The sequence below is a fragment of the Cinclus cinclus genome, chromosome 8 (assembly GCF_963662255.1).
Source record: "Cinclus cinclus chromosome 8, bCinCin1.1, whole genome shotgun sequence".
In the NCBI taxonomy this organism is placed as follows: domain Eukaryota; kingdom Metazoa; phylum Chordata; class Aves; order Passeriformes; family Cinclidae; genus Cinclus; species Cinclus cinclus.
In genome coordinates, this window is record NC_085053.1 from 7,349,251 (window position 1) to 7,365,591 (window position 16,341).

Consider the following 16,341-nt stretch of genomic DNA (forward strand, 5'->3'; position numbering starts at 1 on the left):
GGTGTGACTGATCTGACAGTGAAGTTATGATGTAGACAGGAAGAGGAGTCCAAAAGCCTCCAAATAATGTGTTGCATTTCCAGCTGACTCCGGAGCAAATAAGCACGGATCTGAAAAGTGATTTCATGTACCGTCTGGAGCAGGATCAGGAATTACAGAGGGTAAGGGTGTTTCCTGTGACCTGTCATCCTTGCACTAGGCTCTTTATTTTGCAGAAGGGGTTGAACATTACGCTAAGCGCGTAAGGCTGGATTTCAGCACAACTACACACCACGTTTTCAGAAGTGCTGGATGTTCCACTGGGGGGGAATGTGGGGGTGAGTTGTGCTGTGTCAGGAAAAAATACAAACTGTGACCTGTCCTTTGGCACTTTTTCCTTTGGGTAAGGGAAAAGTGTAGAAAAAGTAAGGCAAAGTATAGATGTGGGGCAGAACAGGCTGATTTTTGGAGATTTTGGAAACGTCCTGGACTTTTTTTCCCAGATCCAAGAAGAGAGAGAGGCCTTACCTCTGAAGAATTTTGAAAGTGAAATTCTGGATGCAATTCATCACAATTCTGTTGTTGTCATCCGTGGTGCCACTGGTTGTGGCAAAACCACTCAAGTGCCCCAGCATATCCCAGATCTCTTTTCCCTCTTTCCAACCCCCCTGCAATCATTATTTTCTTGAGGAGCAGTCAGGGGATGGGACCCCTCGTGTGTTAGCCACAGGGACAATCAGGCAGCAAGAGGTTCAACCCAGGACACAAAAAAAAATTGCACCTTGCAATCTGGCATCAGGTTACTTGCTCTGGTGAGACCCCACCTGCAAAACTCTGTGGCCCCCAACATCAGGACATGGAGCTGCTGGAGTGAACCATCCCAAACTGGGCCAAGACACTTCCAAGACTATTATAAGTACATATTGTATGCACTTTTCACAAATATTAGAATGCTATATGTATAATGTTGGAAAACTTTGCTGTATGAATTGCTTCTTTTAGTTCTGCTATTAACAAAACTTAGTAGTTTGAGAAATATATATTTTTCTTGCACTATAGCAAAGTAATGTAAAAAGCTTTTGTTCATGTAACTAACTCAGAATAGTAAATGATAATCAGGAAATTCTTCACTTTCTTGGATTATCCTATCTGGATGAAGATGGCAGTGACCACACAACAGAACCCCAGGAAGAAATTTATTCATCGCCCATTATCAGGGAGTATGTGACAGGACAGAGCCACAAGGAGAAATAAAAAAAGTGTTGATTTACAGGATGGATGGGGCAGGTTGGGGGAACCTCAAAGGAATGTTTTTGAATAATGCATGAGAGTCTATGAATATGCAACAGGCTGATGTAGTTCAGGAGTGTCTCCAAAACAGCAGGCGTGCTTTTGGCTGAATACCAAGCACCCGACCGTATTAACCCTTTGCTTTATACTCTGTCTCCTGTCATCTTTTTATTAAATTTACCAGGAAAGTGAACCTCATTTTTCACAGAGACACAATCCAAAAAGTGTGTGTTTGCTTTATTCAGCGCTCCTTCTAACAGCTCACAGCCAGGCACAAAGCAAATTACAACCTGTGGTTGTGCTCATGCACATTCATCGTTTTCCATAGGAAAGGTATGGTTATACAAACTTTAGTAGAATGCAGCATTAAAACAGGCCAAGCGCAGGCTCAGTGCACCCTGGTGGTGGCACTGAGGAAGGCTCCGCGTCTTCCTCGGTGCTCCTGTGATGAAGGCTGGACGTCTTCCTCGCCCTGCCCTTTTCAACTTTCTCCTCTAGCCATGCACAGCCCCTTGTTTGCTGCTTCAGCGATTTCCTTACTGGTTTTAGCAAGCTTTGTCCTTCATTCTATGCAACTTTTGTTCTCTATTTCTTGCCTCGTTCCATGCCGTGTCTTTAGCTTGTGGGTAAATATTTGCTAGCTTCTATGTTGGTTACCATGTCTCTTATTCTTGCCCTAGTGTGCCTAGGCACAATGCTTTTAACCCTTTCAGGAGCAAGTCCAGAAAGGGCCTCGAGGATGCTCTAAAGGCTGGAGCCCCTCTGCTCTGGAGAAAAAGCTATGAGATCTGGGGGTGTTCAGCCTGGAGAAGAAAAGGCTCAGGTAAGACCTTAGAGCCCCTTCCAGTGCCTAAAGGGGCTCTAAGAGAGCTGGAGAGGGACTTGGGACAAGGCCTGGAGTGACAGGAGGCAGGGAATGGCTTCCCATTGCCAGAGGGCAGAGTCAGATGGGATATTAGGAAGAAGTTCTTCCTTGTGAGGGTAATGAGGCCCTAACACAAGGTGCCCAGAGAAGCTGTGGCTGCCCCATCCCTGAAGTGTCCAAGGCCAGGTTGGATGGGGCTTGGAGCAACCTGGGACAGTGCAAAGCATCCCTGCCCAGGGCAGGGGATGGAATGGGATGATTTTAAGGTCCCTTCCATCCCAAACCATTCTGTTTCTATGACTCTATGCCTTCCTAACCTGCATTATAGCATTCTGCACTGCCACATGGAGGTGTACAGCTCAATCAGCTTTATTTCTGTCCTAAGGAAAAAAAAATTGAGAAATACCTGCTAATTAGTGATCCAGAGCTTGCTGTTACAAAAGGGATTTCTTTTTTTAATTTTGCATTAAGGTGTATAAAAACAGATCAGACAGAAGCAGGATTTTACATGCACAGACAATATCCCAGTGACTTTGATGAACAGATACCAGCCTGAGCAACCTGATGGTATCACAGTTTTTTAAACCCACAATGTAGTGTCCTCATGGAGATGACAAAACACCATCCAGCTGAGAGGGGGTAGAGATGGTTCTTCCTCCTTTCTAGGCAAAAGTCATCAGCCCTCTCCTCTAACTGGGGAAAAATGTGCTATTATTTTATTAAACAAGCCCGGTCAGTCCTGGAACATGCAGAGTTCCAGGGGAGCAGTGTAAAATGTCAGGCCACATGTGTCCCAGCAAAGTCAGCCATAACAGGAAGGGGCTTGGGCACACTGCCAGTTCCCTGAAAGAAATCCTGCCCATCATGTTGGGGATGTGCCATATGTCAGAGAATCCCAAAAAAGAAACCTCCAGATCAACATGGAAGTGAACAACATCATACATGTGGAACTTGGTAATATGGCTTAGTGGTGGACTCAGGAGTGTCAGGTTAATAGTTGGACCTGATGATTTTAGAGGTCTTTCTCAACCTTGATGATTCCATGACTCTATGATCAGTCACCATTAGGCCACACAATGCTGTCCAGCTTGGCTTTGGCCTTGACAATGAACTCACTGGAGGCATCGACAAGCGGAAGCCGTGGAGGTCCCATGGGAATGCCAGAAACCAAAGTCATTATAGCTTTGGTCTGTGCAACACCAAAACCTGGGCAGACAAAAGCAAAGTCAGGACATTTGCAGACCACTTTCCCTCAAAGCAGCCTCAATACAGGTGTCCAAAAAAGCAGCAGTACAGATTTTCTGTGTAATTTAGTATCAGCCAGGCTTCAAGCATTTCTTGGAAGTGAGAACTGGGTAATTGAAAAGAGGTAACTGTGCTTGCAGACAGGACCAACACTGCAGTAAAAATTATACCTATTTACTACCTTTATTCATTTGTAAGCATCCCCTGATGCAGACTCACACAGAGCCAAGCCTTGGGAGTAGTGACATCCCGATCTTTGCCCATAGCTCACAACTTCTTATGTACCTCTGGATATTTAGTGTTCACCTTTTTTTCTATGAGGCTAAAAAATAATGCAATTCCTCTGACTTTGAACCCAAGAGATACAACCAGGTTCTAAAGCTTGGCAAGATTCATGGGGGCTTGCATAGGTACAGCAAACCCACAATAAACAGTTCTCTTCATTAAATGTCTGATATAATTTAATCTAAACACGTCCTGATTTTTTTCAGTCTCCCTAAACCACTCTGTTGGTTTTAATAGCTTCTTATATTTAAACTTGATTTTGTTTCTAGAAATCATTCAATTTTATTTTGTTTTGGCTTTGTACAGCCTTCAAAAAAATTCCTGTTTAATTACAGCAAGGCAGGAGAGAAGTATTAGAAGGCAGGAGAGAAGTGTCAGAGCTATTCTAGTTGGGCACCACCATTTCAGAAAAATTACTGCAGGAATAAAGGTGGAAATAAGCTTTTGGAAATGGAAGGAAAAAAGCTAACAGAAAAACCAACCCACAGAAAGAGTCAGGATAAGAACAAGGATAAACCAGTCACAGCTTCATAGATCTTAGGCATTTTCTCATTGACACAGAATGAAGAAGAATGGCAAAAAGCAGTGTTGAACCCTCATTGCCATCCTACTGTCAGCGAGGTTTCTGCTGACTTTTGTGCTGTTCCTCTGTGAGTACAGTCTGATTGCCACTGACTGTGTCCTGGCTGTTAACTAGCTGTCAAACATTCTGGCAAGTTACTCTGGGTTCTTCTGGTGCTTTCATACGAACATTTCCATTCATAATTCATTCAGACAATTTCTAGTATTTCCTCTAAAAATCTCCACTTCATACGGTTCTCTTATGTGACTGTCAGGATCTTAAGGACGAAATACTCAGTTTGCAAGTTTTGAGGTAACCTTATAAAGACAGAATCAAACCTGATCACCTCAGAAACAGGAGCCACACCTGTGTACAGCTCAACTGTGTATTGCTCAACTTGGTCAGCGCCCAGCAAGGGTCAGCATGGAACCAGTTGCTTCCTAGTGTGGCTCAGATCAAGCATGAACACCAAACTATCCATTCAGAACACAGACTAGTTAACTAGACTATTATTTCCAAAAGCAATTATTCTTTTTACAAAAGGCTAACAAAATACATCCCAAAAGATATCCTTCCCATTTTTTACTAGGACAATTCTGCTATCTCTCATCTTTAAAAAATGCTTTTTGCAGGTTTTGCTTTTCCATTACAGTTGTGCAAACATTATAATCAGAATATTTTCCAAAGAAAGTATGTGGCATTAATCCTTTAACTATAATGAAGGTTGGGAGGGCAATAAAAAGGCCTCAGCAATCACATTTACTCACCTTTGTGAGTTGTGGGTTTGATGAAGAAGGGGGCTATGACAGCAATGCCACCAGCACCTATGGCTGCTGCGTGTCTTGCCTACAAAAGACAGAGTGGAAAGTATCTGAGGATATATCTGCTTCTACTTATCACACACAGAGTGAAAAATATCATATACACACCAGCTCTTGGCACTCTGGCAGATTCAGTGCTCCTACATGAATGATCTTGTGGTCCAATCCGCACAAAAAAACAAATTCAGAAGATTTAGGGGAAGTTTCAGTGACGGTGAGCTACCAGGCTGCCAAAATTATTTGCTTCAGCCCAGACAGTGACAGGACAAGAACCTAAAAAAAAAAAAAAAAAAAAGAGTTGAGCCTGTGTTGACCTGATGAGCAGGAACATGGAGAAAATGCTGACAGTGACAAGCGGGGGTAGAAGAAAGAAAACACATTTGTAAACGTAAGTAACATGTGACTTGTGTTGTACTTGCAAGGCTTTCAGGAGGGATGTACCTTAGCATTTTATTAAGAAATTGAAATTAAGACATCAATGATTTAAGGGGAGGCTGGGAAGAGTAAAGGAAATCAAATATACCTTTACTTTCTAAACCAATTTCACCGCAAACCTACCAGAAGAGTTCAACCTCACAACAGCAGCTTTGACTACTTGTCTGCTCCTGCTAAGTTCACGTTACAGTTCATCAACCCCATTACTGGTCTCTTCCTTTATATGCATAGAAGACATGGATATAAAGGTTATGGATCTGAAAGCTGTGATCCTTCACGCGAGTTTATTTCCCCTTATTTTCCTTCTCCCTTAAAAGACCTCCTCCACTGCACATCCTCTGACCCAGCACCAAGAGAAAGGCAGCAGTGAGGGGTACAAGGCTAGGAAAGATACAAAAAAGGGAGAATAAAGCTGCAATTGGATACAGAGCTGCAGATCCACACTGAATTCTAATGAAGGTCAAGGATTTCTCCCAGACCAAAGCTGCCCCCTCCTCCAAACATGGCTGCCATCGGAGTGCCAAACGTGCCCTCCAAAATGACATCTGCAAAGTGGGTTGTTGACTTTTGTTTCCTGTGGAAAAGTGCCACCTTCTCTATCCAAGTTGCCTGCAGTCCGTACTGGGTTTTTCCTACAAAAATTCCATATGCTACTGGATTAGGTTAAGAGTATAGCTTTAGTGTTAGGGTTATGGGCAGTATTAGGGGTTAGTTAGTTTAGGGTTAAGGTTAGCACTTGGGCTAGGCCCACCCCATTAGGGTTAGTGTTAGGTTTAGGGTTAGCCTTGAGTTGCTTCTTGCAGTTTCTCTTCCTCCTGACAAGTAGTTTGCTGTTCAAACTTTTATTGGGAATCGCTGCAGGCTTGTCACAGCAACGAACTTTTTGGGGTGATACAAGAGAACAGGAGACACTAAAATATTTTCCTCATTTGCAGGAAACACAAGCCCTCTTGAGAGCACAAAGTTATTTGTGCAAGTGCTAGCAAACAGTTAAACTGCTGGATGGTTATAACTGCTGGATACAGAGAGTGGAATGGCATCTGCTGCATGTGACTTTGACCTCTCTCTCTCATTAAAGGATGAGGAGAGCAACAGAACTCCCCTGGGAAAGAGGGGAAAGAGAATTCCTGGGCTTTCTTCTATGCAAGTAAAACTCATTTTGTTTACTAGGGTATAATATTTGACTGTTGTTTTCATTTGTCAGAAATACAGACCAAACCTATGGTCTGGAAGTAAATTCTGATGCCTTGATAGGTTTTACACAACACCCAAAATTCCACAGATGCCTTCGCAGGACCATGGAATCTGGGCAGAGGGCTCAGGTCATTCTTTAAATGCCATGTTGTAATAAACTTGAGTCATAATAAAAAATAAATCAGAAATAAGTATGCTTTAAAGCAAAAATCAAAGCAGTGACTACAATGGAATGAGTTCCCTTACTGGGACGGAGCCATGTTTTTCAGCACTTAAAAGTCAAGTTCACCTTTGGAGATCAGCATTAGCAAATCTCCACTGTCTCTCTCAAAAGTACGTAGAGATCCTGACACATCCCCCACAAGAGCTCAGGGCTCTCTGCTGACTCCAAACAACTTGGTCTTGCAACATCAAAATGCAGTGAAGAGGCTTCTGTTTGTCACCCCCCCTCTGAAGAAAGCTGAATTTCAAGTTTCAATTTCATTTTATTTTCAGAACTGTGCTGTCCTTGCAGTATTTTCTCCAAGTTTAGACTAATTCAAAGCACTCATACACAGATGACTGTATGCATGATTTAGCTAAAGGTAGAGAGAAGTCTAAAGGGCCTTCAGATTCTGACAATTATTTTCTAACTCTTGAGAGCTCTTCGCAACTAAGACTGAAATTTTCCTTAACAAATGTAAAAAACACTGCAATGCTCTACACATTGATTTACTACATTTTTTGGTTTACTGTGATAAACATTGACTTACTATATGATATGATATTGTCCTACAATTTAATTTGCATCTACAAAGCAACAGAAAAGGAGGTATGAGACCGATCCAAACCCTCCAAACCTCGAGCCACAGTACTTGCTGGCATCAGAAGGAAGAAGAGACAGGGGGATTTGACTCAGGTCCTGTTAATAGTGGGACCAATTTAATAGTTCCCCCAGTCCAATCAGAGATCTGATTTTAAAATAAGTAAATAACACAGATCAGTCCCAAATAAGAAAGAGGGAAAATAGGGGTGGAAGGAAACAGCAATCAGTGCAGCGTTGACAGCTCACCCATCCGAAGTCATTGGAGTGATGGCAGCAGCTACAAGACCCTTTAACTTCTTTTGGGGTCTCATTGAGCTGTTTGAAGAAAAAAGTGTAAAAGGGATTACATCTCTGTTCAGATGCCCCGTGAAAGGCTGAGAACGCCGCGGGCTGTGCAAGCCGAGCCCTCCGGGCAGGGAAAGTGGCTCTGCAGAGCCATTCCTAAGGGAAAGGATGGAGAGGGAGCAGGGGGGGCTCGGCCCGGCTCACCTCGATCCCCGCTGCTCCAGCGGCGCTGTGGGCACGGCCAGGAGCCGGGACAGGGGCGGCGACAGCAGCGACAGCTGACCACTGCACAGCCAGCCCTGGGCAGCCCAGCCTTCCCCAGCCCAGCCCAGCACACCGTCCTCCTCTTCATCCCCATGTCCAGCCCCATCTCCACGCAGCCTGCTCTTGCCCAGACCATCCTCTGCCCCCAAGGCCCCCCGGCACAGCCAGGACCCCCATGGGCTCCTCCTGCCCATGCTTTGTGCAAGAGATGAGGCTGGTTTGGGTCATCCATCGTTATCTGCAAACTTCGAGATAAAAATACATCAGTGAAACTTTAAATATTAATAAATAACAGGATGGAGACAAACAAAATCTTGGAATGATTTGGGCTGGAAAGGACCTTAAACAGTCACCCAGCGCCACCCCCTGCCATGGGCAGGGATACTTTCCACTAGCCCAGCTTGCACCAAGCCCTATCCACCCTGGCTGTGGACATTTCCAGGATTGGGCAGACACAGCTTCCCTGGGCACAGCCTGTGCCAGGGCCTCCCCACCCTCACACAGAGAAGCCTCTTCCAATATCTCACTGAAAGTTGTCCTCCCAGCCCTGCTGAGGTGCTGGAAGCACTCCCAATAACAGTGCTGCGTCCCTGCTCTGGGACACACAGACAGATCCATGTCCCTGCGTGAGAAAGGCAAAGAAGCAAGGCTACTCCTTGCATGAAGCCCAACATGTGGTTTTACCAGATGTGTACCATGTCCATTGTGAATTGTGGGCTCCATGGCAGTCATGCACAGCACAATCCTCCCCATCCCACTAGAACTGCATATGGTCCAGGATTCAAATCTGCTCCCACCAGATTGACCAGTGGACTACCAGCATCTCACAACACAAGTTACTGACCTGAACAGATTCATAGCAATAAACTTCCAAAAAATATTTTTAAAAATTGTCTTCAGCGTGCACTTTCAGATCTTCCATTAGAGCATGTTTTGAGAGCACCCAGTGCCTGCAGAGAACAATCCCCTGTTGTGTGATCCAGGAGCACATGTTTCATGTATTCACATAATAACCACAGCAGTCTGGGGCTGTGGTATTCCTCCTCCACTCCAAAATATGCTCACCGTGGGCTGTTTGCATGCAGAAATCACTCTCTGGGTTTTGCCCTTATTAGCAGCTCCTTACAAAGTACATATATTTCCTTTTTCTTAGAGGGTCATGTTGTTCTTCCAGAAATCTCCTTCATCTACACTCTTCCATTCCCAATTTCTCTTTCTCCAGGCTCCTTAACTACAGCTCTTGCAAACTCTTCTACCTCCCCAAAGCACCAATGTTATTTCTGAAGTTCACAGACAATTCAGTTCTCTACAGAGCCATTCAGAGGAAGCCCTCGACTTCCTGAGTATTTTAATGCCATTTTACTGCTACATCATGGTGTTGACAGCACAGGAAAGTAGTCTGGAGATGTTTAGAGCTACTTAGAACTCTGTAGGAGCCACAAATCAGCATAAAAGGGTTTTAGAGCTGTTTCGAGCTCTTCAGAAGAATGCTAAAGCTGCCTGGAGGAGTTGAGAGTTGTACAGTGGAGATTTAGAGGCATTTTAGATACATTTAAATGCATATTAGTGCTGCTTAGAGCAACTGTAGAGCAGCTTTAGATGCGTTCAGGGGAGCTCCTTGAGAAGTGGTTTAGAATAGCTAAAGGAGTTTAGTGCTCTACAAGAATTCTGGCACATTTCACAGGACTTTAGGGCTGTTTAGAACATTTTATAGGACGTTTAGATCGCCTTAAAGCAGTTCACAGTGGTGAACTCAGAAGAGTTTTAGCACTCTCTCTAAGCAGGAATTCCAGACATACAGAAGTGTTCTACAGCAGTAGCAAGGAAACTGAGAAGGCCTTGAGATCTATTTTGAGGCATTTTACTGCTAATTTAAGTATTGTGGTAGTAAGTGTTGTTTAGAGGATTTTCTGAGGAAATTCTAGAGGAGTTCAGAGCACCTCACAGCATATTTAAGGAGGATTAGAGGTCCTTAGAGGAGTTTAAAAGGCACAGAGGAAATTCACAGATCTTCAAATCAATGTAGAGGAGTTCTAGATATGATCAGAAAAATGCTTCCTAGAAGAGGTATGGAAAGATGCTAGAGAAGTTTAGAGGACTCAAGCACTCTACAAAATGGATATTACAGCTCCTCAGAACTACTTAGTGTTCCTCTGAGGAGTTCTGGAGGAATTTGGAGCTACTTTTCAGATCTTTAGAACTGTTTCAGGAAGTGTAAAGGTACTTTAAAGGTGGGCATAAAGTGTTTGAGATGTTTAATATAATTCAATGGCAGTCTAGAACTGATTAGAAGGGTTTCAGAGTGGTTTAGAGATGGCTTAGAGTCGTGTAAATTACATCTGATTTGATACAATTGCCTCGTTTGAGAAACAGAGTTACCTACAGCGCTTCAGAGCTGATTAAAAGATTTTAGAGCCATTTAGAAGATGTACACAGTAGTTTATAGATGTCTAAAGATGTTTGATATCTTACAGTAGTTCAGAGATGTTTTGAGAAATTTTAGAGTTGATCCAGCCAATCACCTCCTCAGTTCAGGATTAGGACTGTCTTCCCACATCTGGTCACTGTTTCTGACTCCCCTCACTGCCCCTGTCCCTCTCCCCCACTATCACACACTACAGGTGCCCTGTTTCAGGGCAGTCATTGCTAACCTATGGGAGGAATGCAACTAATAAAATTATGGTGAAGGTGGATTCATATTATTTAATAAGAACTCCATAATTCAAGTAACTGACTTGCTGAAGGAGCTTAACTAAAATTCTGTTAAATACCGTCATGGCTGGCTGGTATTCAGAAGTACATCATCTGGGGAGATGATGTGATGTCATTATCTATGTATCTACCTACCTACTTACCTACATTTCCTCTGCTCTAAATCTAAATGTGCAAAAATCAAAATACATGCTGACTTCTTGGATATTGAATTTTCTTTTCAAACTTATTAAATTTGCTGTTGCTGTTTCTACCTGAAAACTTGCCAGTTCAACTGTTCTAGAGTTAAGCATAACCTGGAGGATTTTCCTAATTTAGCATTTTCTTAACTGTCTTAGAAAGACAGACCCTCCCAGGGAGTTGGAATTATAAGCTCTTTAAAGTCTCTTCCAACACAAACCATTCTGTGATTCTCTGATTCAGGTTGCTGTCTCTGCTGCATAAAAGATGTTTTAACACGTCAAGGTGTTAATTTTTAAGATGTTAAGATGCTTTCCAATTAGCAGTCAACAAGAGCATAGTATAATTTATGTCCCTGGAAATGCAAAGAACTATCACGGTGCACTAGAGCCAAAGTGACCACTGGCAACCAGGAGAGTACCAGGGATGCTACTCTTCAAATAAAGCTCACCTCTGAACACAGCCAACAGTGCCATCTGCTGCAGACTGTGGTATTGGTTCATTCTGGGGACAGGGAGAGAGACCAGGTTCTTGAAGAACCCATCTCTGAAGGTCTTACTCACATCATCTAAAGAACAGAAGTGCCTAACAAACCCCCACATGCACTACCAATATTCCCACTGTTAGAAGATGGGAGAGTTCACGCCAGTAAGATGAGGAAGAAGCTTAGGAGATAAACCCTCAGTTCCACTTACCTCTTCATGCCTTTTTGGAAGTGGAAAATATTATTTTAAGGAAAATATTTCCTATAACATATTAATCCCTACTCTCCTCACCTGTTTCCATCATATCTGGACATGTTCTCAGGTTCCTGAGACTACATAGGTGAATCCTGAGCTCTCTAGAGCAATTCGTGCATATCAGGGTCTTTTCCAGACATGTGATGCTGCTCACACCATTCAGCAGAGTCAGGAGCTTCACCCAGGTCCTTGGCAGAGGAGCTGCCAGGTGGTCTCACTCCATGCAGCATATAGACTAGAGTAGGCTGAGAATGAGAAGGAGGGAGGGAGGCAAAGCAGGTAAAGAAAAAGAGAAGGAAAAGATCACTTTAAAACTCTGGGAAGGAGGATCAAAGAAAGAAAATTTAGAGCCCACTGTTTCTGCCCAGACAGCTGTTGCCTCTTCAGAGCTATGTTTGCAAATAAGTTGTATTCTGTCACAGTTTAGGCTTAAGTCTCTCATAAACAATTTAAAAAAGCAAAACCAGCAATGCAATAAATTTGTGCCAAGACTTTTTTTCTAGCAAGCACTGTTACCTTTTTCCCTTAATGAGACATTCTAATATTGAAGATAAAAACTTTACTTTTTTCATGTTGCTTCTGAGAAGAATCTGTCAATAACAGAATGTGGAAGAATTTGCAGGGGGAGATGAATTTGTTTTCTCCCAGCACTCAGAGAGGACTGGAAGTTTCTGTGGATCTAGGTAACTTCTTTCACTGACTAAAGCTTGCTGAGTCAATTACTTGTGGAGTTCAGTTTCTAGCTAGAACCCAGAAGAGAGCCACATTAAAAATAAGCCTTGTTGTAGAAATAACCCAGTGAATAAAGCAATATATAAAGCTGGGATAGCTCTCTGGGCTCCATGTACAAAAGACAGGAAGGTCTTGGAATGTTTTTCATGGCAGCTGGAAGCAAGGATTCATTTAGGACTAATGCCCCAAACCTGGAATGGTTTCAAAATGTGAGCTTCAGCAGAGAAATCTTGGAAAATGCCAAGTCAGGAGTGCTCTGGAGTGGTGTTGGGTGTAGGAAGCCTTTTGGTCAAGGGAAGCCAGTTCCATGCATCCTCTGATGAAGTGAGCACAGAACCACTCGTTCAGCAAGATTTAGGTAACACTGAGTAAGCAGGAAAATGCAGTAGTTTGACAAGTCACTTGTAACAAACTAGCTGAAATCAGGCAAAAACGTGGACTAAATCCACATAGACATTTCCAGAAAGCACATGATTCTTGGCTGAAGGTAAATCCAATAGTAACAAATTCCCCCACTGATATAAAAGGTGTAGGTCAGAGCATAAGGTCTAAATACCACCTCATTGCAGTCATGGCACAGATTTCCTTTTCACAATTTCTAAGGATAATAAGGAACCTCCTTGGAACAGTACTATCATATATATCAAACTGCTTCTTTAGAAAAAAATAAAATGGCTTTCTTTAGAGCAAGGAGATAATTAATCTTCTTTTGGGAGATGAATTTGCAGTAAACCACAGTTCATTTAACAACATATAAGGACTTCTGCTACCCTGGGCAGTAACTACAGTAGCATCACATGGTCAACTCCTTTGCTGTGAAGTGAGGTTTCTGCACCATAAAATGAGGGTATGTTTACAAAAGAAAAGGCCATTTATGTGAAGAGACTAAGTTCTTTTAAATTAAAATCACTGTCAAAGATTTTCTGACAAGCTTAGGCAGCAGTGCAAAACTGCCTAGAGCTTTGGGTTGAATCCACTGATAAAACATGTGAGTGGCCACACATCCCCATCTGTCCCTCACACCCCATTCTTCATATTTCACTACAAACTTCTCAGCTACAAGAACATGACTCAGAGTTATCATTAACCCCACTCTAACAACACACTTTTTTCCTGGGTTCCTTCAGTCCTGACACAATTAGGTCAGTGGAAAAGATTCCTGCTTGTGCAAACAGTTTGTGCTTGCCTCTAGGGGTAAAGGTAACTTACAACACAACTTCATCCATGTGACAGCAGCAGTTGTAATGCTGCCACAGAGCAGATGGAAGCAGTTTTGCCAGGGAGAATGTTGCTTAAGGTCTTGTTACAGAGCAGAAAAGTGGAAATCACAAGTGATCATATCACAGGCTTGTCCTTGTCCAATCAAAGTTATTATTTAAGTATCAGCTCATTGCAATGTTCCAGCACAGATAAGGACAGTAAAATTAAGGTACAAATCACATGCTTTAGTCTGCTTGTGCCCTCATCTCTGCTCCTTCAGGCAAAGGAACAGAAAAATATTGCTTTGTTAGTCATTCTAGAAAATGCCAGCCAAGTCCCAGATGCATATTTATGACATTACACAGAAGTCAAAAGTCACAGTGTCTTTGAGACTTAATGGCTGCTGTGTGCTTGGATTTTCCTCTATTTGGAGGTACTAGTGAGACTGTGTCAGCTTGCACCATAATCCCATCCCTGTTCTCTAAGTTTTGGAATATATATAAACAGAGTACATGCCCCCATGCCTGCCTTACTGTTTCATGCAGCTGTTGACATGTTCTCTCAGTGTTTATGTGTAAAAACAAGAGTGCTGGAAAACAACCTCTTGGAAAAACACTGAGGATTGTTCTCCAGCCTGGGGGTGCTCCACCAGGAACAGTCAACTCTTTGTCAGGGACATCAGCTGGACATACACAAACTCAGTGGGGGTTTGTTCTGGGCTTCTCTGTTTCAGAACCCAAATGAGAATCCACTATGGGCTTGTCTTTATCTACAGTTATTGCCCCCCTTCCAAGGTGATACTTCTCAGTGCTCACCATTGGGGTAAATTTGTGGAGATTTGCCAAAATATTGTTGCTGATGGTTTTTCATATGGCCTTTTCCACTCTGAAGGTGTTCAAAAACACTTCCATCCCTGGGGTGACAGGGTAAGGTGACAGCTCACCTTACACCAGCCCATGCCTTTGCATGCCTGTAGCTCCCAAACAAAGACCAAGCAGCTTCTGCTCCTGCAAGCACCCTCCTGATGTTCCTGCTTGATCCAACCATACCACAGGTAAAATGGAGAAGTATTCTACCCTAAAAAATAAAAAGCACAAAGCATGCAGAGAACAGGTTACACATTTCAGGCCTCAGCCTGTTCAAATAAACTCCAGTAGCAAATGACTGTACATCACCCTCTTCTGTGGCTCTGGAGAGATTTGTGGCTTTATAGATAAATTCACAATTGCTATTTGGCACGGTTTTGTTTCCCTTTTCAGAACAGAAGCATATCACATAGCATCCTGATGAAGTTCCCAGCAAGCAAAGTGGGTTTCCTGTTAAAAGCCATTCCCAACTATTGATGTCAAATGTCCCCGAGAGCTCAGCTGAATTTGGCTACAAGGAATTTGCACAAACCATGACAAACTGAGAGGTGCTCTCAGAATACAAACTGTGCAGTTTAATCTGCTCTATTGTGCTGGTACCAAACTATGTCTGGAGCTGCAGCTGGCTAAATGAAGAGCCCAGCTTCACTGTGTGTATTATAAGCAGGACAGGATTTCACAATAGCTTTGTATAACCCCTTTGTGCAGATATCCAAGGGCTAAGAGGGCTGATTAACCTCAAATGCTGCTCAGAACAGCCAGCCATCAGAGAACACTGTCTGTCTTTCATAACATGCCAGCAAAAATCTCATGAGGATGGTCTCAGCAGAGTCTGCAGCCAGATTTCTACCTACCCTTTACCCCTGTGGTAAAAAGGAAAAGTTGGCATTTCTGTACAGCACCACTCTCCCATAATCCAAGTAGGGTAGGGAGGAAGAGATGTTATTAATGCGAAATCCTTTCTCCCAAAGCACAAAACCTGCCACTGACCCTGTCGTGAGTGGGCACACAGCCATGGCAAACAGGGGAAGTTACACAAGGGTGCAGAACTGTTTATGGAGCCAGATCACACATTAGTCCCAGTGTTGCCTTGTGGGTAGTAGGTGGGGCTTTTGGCATTTGTGTGGGGGCTCTCCAATGAGACCCAGAGCAGGACAAGGCTCCAGCCTTCTAGTTTTCATAATAGTAGCCCCCTCCAGTAGGGTTGAGGCATGGGAGGAGCTTGCTCAAACTGAAATAAACATTGACATGCAGCATCTTATGAGGATGTGCAGCCTCCACAGGACACACTGCAACAGCTAGAAGGACAAGGACAGCTGAAATTGTAAGTAACTTAATTGTGCTAGTAATGTAACCACAGCTGCAGAAAAAAATCTAAATACTCTATAGATTATTTATATGAATAGATAAGACATTTCAAAGTTCAGCTTTTCTGTACATCTAAGAAAATTCAACTGTATCTGGAAGATTCTTCTGTTTTTCTCTCCCATCCCAAAGCATTGTTTTACATAATTAAAAAACATATTTCTAACATTCAGGCACTGGCAGTACTGGCCATAAAGTTACAAAATTCAGAGCTGTGAGGTCTAGCCAGTAGTTAAGGAAAGGTAATCAGCTGGAATTTTTAAGTAAAGAGAAACCAGCTCTGCAGTGGCTAATACAGGTGTTAAGCAGCATCTTTGTCTTTGAAATGGCAATTGTAGGAATCTTCAGTGTAATTGCTTATATTTGCTTCTAATTATATGGATTCCTGCTTTATGATGCATTGTTGATTTGTAAACATCATGGATAAAGTCTATTAACAGAGTACAACTGTGCAGCAGTCTCTGGTGACCATCATTTCAGTCAGGTCTGCTTGACATACCTTCAGGCTGGGACAGG

General features: G+C 43.0%; 1 long non-coding RNA gene across 1 annotated transcript; it reads right to left on the bottom strand.

Annotated features, from left to right (window-relative positions):
- Nucleotides 1-1,497: 1,497 nt before the first annotated feature.
- On the bottom strand, nt 1,498-12,055 carry LOC134046785 (uncharacterized). The gene is made up of 6 exons (XR_009933381.1): nt 11,699-12,055; nt 7,971-8,275; nt 7,728-7,796; nt 5,156-5,320; nt 4,994-5,072; nt 1,498-3,340 (listed from the first exon to the last, which is right to left on the bottom strand). It is a non-coding gene; the product is annotated as an uncharacterized LOC134046785 (long non-coding RNA).
- Between the last annotated feature and the right edge of the window lie 4,286 nt (nt 12,056-16,341).